This window comes from Marmota marmota, unplaced genomic scaffold (assembly GCF_001458135.2).
Source record: "Marmota marmota marmota unplaced genomic scaffold, marMar, whole genome shotgun sequence".
NCBI lineage: Eukaryota > Metazoa > Chordata > Mammalia > Rodentia > Sciuridae > Marmota > Marmota marmota.
In genome coordinates, this window is record NW_026006283.1 from 1 (window position 1) to 5,114 (window position 5,114).

The 5,114-nt window shown below is 36.6% G+C and overlaps 1 long non-coding RNA gene across 1 annotated transcript; it reads right to left on the reverse strand.

Annotated features, from left to right (window-relative positions):
- Positions 1–1,453: 1,453 nt before the first annotated feature.
- Positions 1,454–5,101, reverse strand: LOC125614726. Its single transcript, XR_007345289.1, has 2 exons — positions 2,680–5,101; positions 1,454–2,187 (listed from the first exon to the last, which is right to left on the reverse strand). It is a non-coding gene; the product is annotated as an uncharacterized LOC125614726 (long non-coding RNA).
- Positions 5,102–5,114: the final 13 nt, after the last annotated feature.

The window sequence follows — 5,114 nt, forward strand, 5'->3', positions numbered from 1 at the left end:
GGGTGAGGAAGAATTATCGAAAGTTCAACGCCAGCCTTAGCAGAAGCAAGGTGCTAAGAAACTCAGTGAGATCCTGTCTCTAAATAAAGTTAAAAAAAAAAATCCTGAGGATTTGTCTTAGTAGTAAAGTGTTCGTGAGTTCAATCTTCAATATCCCCCATAAAAAATGTACCAGGGGGCTGGGGATGGGGCTCATTGGAGCTCACTTGTCTGGAACATGTGAGGCACTGGAATCAATTCTCAGCTCTACAGATAAGTAAATATAATATAATATAAGGTCTATCAACAAATATATATATATTATAAGACATTGACATGGACTTTGATCTAATTTGTGTGTACTTTAGCCCTTAAGATTGAAGTTGGTTGGGGCTGGGAATGTGGCTCAAGCGGTGGCACACTCGCTTGGCATGCGTGTGGCCCAGGTTTGATCCTCAGCACCACATACAAAACCAAGAAGTTGTGTCCTCCAAAAACTAAAAAATAAATATTAAAAACATTCTCTCTCTCTCCCTCTCTCTCTCTCACACACTCACTCTTTAAAAAAAAAAAAAGATTGAAGTTGGCTAGGCATGTTGGTGCATGCCTGTAATATCAGCTGTATACAAGACTGAGACATAAGGATCATGAATTCAAAACCACTCTCATCAATGGTACGGCACTAAGCAACTCAGTGAAACTCTGTCTCTAAGTAAAATACAAAATAGGGGTAGGGATGTGGCTCAGTGGTAGAGTGCCCCTGACTTCAATCCCTGGTCTCCCCTCCAAAACAAAAATGGGGCTGAGTAAATAGCTCAGCTTGTAGAGTGCTAGCCTTCTAAGCATGAGGCCCTGGGGTTAATCCCCAGTACAGAAAGAGAGAGAGAGAGAGAGAGAGAGAGAGAGAGAGAGATTTAAATTACATGCAATTTAAATTCAAATTAGTCCCAATTTTATTTTTTCTTGTCACACCTAAATAAAAGAGTTTCCTGAAATGTTTGGAATGTTTCTGTGGGTTATTTATTTTTTATTTATTTATTTTTATGTGGTGCTGAGGATCGAACCCAGGACCTTGCATGTGCTAGGTGAGTGCTCTATCACTGAGCCACAACCCCAGATTGTCTGACCATAAATAAATAAACAAAGAAACAAATTAATTAATAAATAAACCCTCAATTGATGACCCATTACAGTTTTTAAAACTCCTTAATTGGGACACATAAACCTCATTTAGGATTCATTCTTTTTAATGTCACCTAATTTTATTCTTCTTCTCATGTGAAAATCTCAGAATGATAAATTAAAATCTTTTAAAATGTCCTCCAGTTCTTGAAGAAAAACATTATAAATGATGAATACATTTGAAATAAAACATGGGAAAATAATGATTAATAATGCTGAAAGTGGAGTTTTGAGATGAACCAAAATTTCTCAGTTTGCAAATTGAATCTGGGTGCTTGTCTCATAATTTTTGAAGAAAAAAAAATCTATTTAAGCAAGAAGAAATAGAACACCCACCATGTGGTATGAGGAATGATCCCTGGAAAAAAAAAAATCATTTTTGTGTGCCATCTTAGAAGTTTACTGATGGTTTTGGGCAGAACACAGACCATAATGCCTTTAGAATAGGCTTTGGAAAAGGCATCCTGACTACCATATGGTTTCACTTTCATTCTTTCTGTGACCCATCCTTTTTTCTTCAAATTCAATCAGGAATCACCCTTGGGACAAAGGACTTTGTTGAAGGTGTTCCCACAAGTGGGCTACAAGGTCTTTTACATTTGAAATAGGCCTTAATGGTGCTCATTAACATCTTTCAATTAGCCACCAAGTGTGTTTGAGTGAGGCCCATTCTCAGCATTACATGGTCATTATACTATCTATTCTATTTTATACTTATCATTTGTGAACAGAGAACCCTAGTTTTGGATAAGTGAACAGAGAGCTAGAAAACTAGGGGTTTATTCTGAGACCTATGGAGAGCTAAACTGACATTCTGGATTTCAGATTTTTGTTCTGGATTTGAGATACTGTTTCCCCTACATTAAAAAATCTCAGGACTCATGAAGAGAATGAGTTAAAAGCCAGCACCATCAAATTTGTGAGGCCCTAAGAAATTCAAAGGGAACCTGTCTCTAAATAAAAATATAAAAAAAGGGGTGGGAATGTCAATCACTGGATGAACACCTCTGGGTTGAATTTCTGGTACTAAAAGGAAAACAGTACACACATAAATAAATAAATAGATAGATAGATAGATAGATAGATAGATAGATAGATAAATAAATACAAACAAACCCTCATGAGTAACAAGCTCTAAAATTAACAGCCTCTCTCATGCATGAATACAATAAATGGATTTGGAGTTCTCTCCTGATAATTATCTCAGTCTTCACTATGCAATCTGGAGACATGCTGGACTCATGGCACATGGAAGCCCACAAAGGGCTTTAGAAAGAAGCTGAAAACACCATACAATTATGGAACAAAATGCCCAGGTTTTCAACTGCTGATCTAAGCCTCACTAGACTAGTCAGAGGGAGATGAAGGCTAAGCTACCACAGAGAGACCCTCTGGCCACAAGACTCTGGAGAGGACCAGGAGGAGTCCCTAGCCATGACTGCCAGTTTCCACCATTGCCACTCCTGTCAGCTTTAAGCCACCTTCCTACACAGTCTCAAGATAACAAGGCACACTTACTGTTTCCTGGCTCTCAGGGTTCTCAGCATTCTCCCTGTGGTTTGTTTTCAGATTCTGCATAGCACAGACACCTGGGCTCTGGATCCAGGACAGAAGCCTACAAAAAGATTAAAAAAATGTCGAGCTCCAGACAACAAGGGAACAGAGGATTGTGGAAGCCCTCCCCCCCATCACTGGCTGCATGAGGATTGGACAGTTCTCACTTAAGAGACTGATTGGTCAAGGCTTCAGGCACTGCCTCCAACCTCAGCCAAGTGGGTGCAGAATCAAAGTCTGAAAGACAGGCTGTCATTGTTAAAAGACTACAGATCAGGGCTGAGAATATAGCTTAGTCAGTAGAGTGCTTGTTTTGCTGATATAAGGCCATGGATTAAATCCTCTGCCCTACACGCACTCACTCTCAACCCGACCCCCCAAAAAAAAGATTAAGGAAAGGACTTTGGGGACTAGGGTTATGTATGGATCAGTGGTAGAGAACTTCCCTAGCATGCATGAAGTACTGGGTTGAACACCCAGCACCGCATTAAAAAGCCACCCAAGAGGGGATGTGGCTCAAGAGGTAGTGCACTCGCCTGGCATGCGGGCGGCCCAGGTTCGATCCTCAGCACCACATACAAACAAAGATGTTGTGTCCACCAAAAACTAAAAATAAATATTTTAAAAAAGCCAACAAACTACTAATGGTACTGTGTCCATTTACAACAAAAAAAGACTGTGTATTGGACTTGTGCACCCTCAGTACAGAACTCATAAACACTTTTTATAAATAATACATACATATATGTCTTCAGACAGTGTATAAAATTCTTCTGTGATGTCTTTTCAAGTAACTTATATTACAGGTATGCTTCACAACCCTGAAATCCTCCCCACCTCACTTTATTATTATCATTATTATTATTATTACTATTATTATTATTATTATTAGAGGCCTGTTAATTGCATTAAATGCCTCTGTATGGGGTTATTTTAAGGCAAAGTTTTCTTCCTATAATAGGACCTAGCCCAGAGAGAAATGTATTGACACTTATAACTGTTTATAAGGTTAAAGCAATTTGTGAATATATATATATATATGATATCACAATTACTTTAATTTTTTTTTAATTTTTATATTCTTTTTCTCATAAAAAAAGTTTGAGCTTTAAACTCATTAGCAATATCCTTATATCCCTTACCCCGAAAAAAGTGACTCACAGGTATAATTCAAATTATTGAGACTCATAAATTTTTGATCCTTTATTTTAACTAGTGAAGTCTAAAGATTTTCTTTTTATTTTCACCTTTAAATGAAGCCCACTTTTTATAGCTTTCTTGTTGTGTAACTAACCTTTAATAGTCTGCAAATTTTACCCCCATTCTGATCACTTTGGACTATTGATGTTTTCATGGAGGGGATCTCAAAGTGGTCATGCACAAGGTAGGAAATGGATATAGTAAGATATAAGACTGGTGATTGTGGAGTATGTAGATTTTGCTATACAAAATAAGAACTGTTGGATGATATGGGGGTAGGGAGAAAAAGAGCAATGAAAAAAAAGAAGAAAAACTTGAACATTAGAGGGGTTCACATGCTACAAGTCTACAATGATAGCGTGAATATAGAGGGTAGTGTTCTTGGAAGCAGCAATAAAATTTGAGGGAAAGAAAAAGGTAATTTTTGGCACAGTGCCCAAGTGATAGAGCCAGGTGAATGGGTTCTGTGTTCAACTCTTCCCACCTAAAAGTGGAATTTACAGTTCATAGAGTATGTCACAGTAGTAAAACACCATTTCTATGTACCTTTACACTTTTTCATGGCTACAAGCTGACTTTGACAATTCCAGTCACGTTACATTTTTGCACTTGTTAGATATTCATTAATTAATTTATTCATTAAATTATTTATTTGTTTTTTATTAATTCACTTTTTCCTTAGCTGTCATTGTTTTTACATTACTGGTGATTACATAATTGCATAAATATTCTGAATGTTGACTTTTGGTTAAATATTGTTTTATGTGTTTATTTATACATTTACTTTTCAATATTTGCCAAGCCTGATTTATATTAGACCTCAATCTTTATTTATGAAAACTAGATAAATCACATTATTCCAAATAACTCAAGGATTTATCATCTTTGCACAACCCTAATCACCTGCTAAAGTTGACCCAGTCTGGTTCACCTAAAAGCTAAGTCAAAAGTCTTCTTTTTTCTTATATACACTTTAATAAAGAATTCCTCTCGCACTTTTATATTTTGGAGAGTAAGCTAACTTCCCAAGCAGTAGTTAATAACCTAGATGAGTTTTCCAACTAGCTCACTATTACTTTTAAATTATTCACATCCTTGACACTAATATGGTCACTGATTACTTTTTTTTATTCTCTCTCTCTCTCTCTCATATGACAAATTGAAATCAGATATGCTTTTTTATTAAGAAACACTCTCAG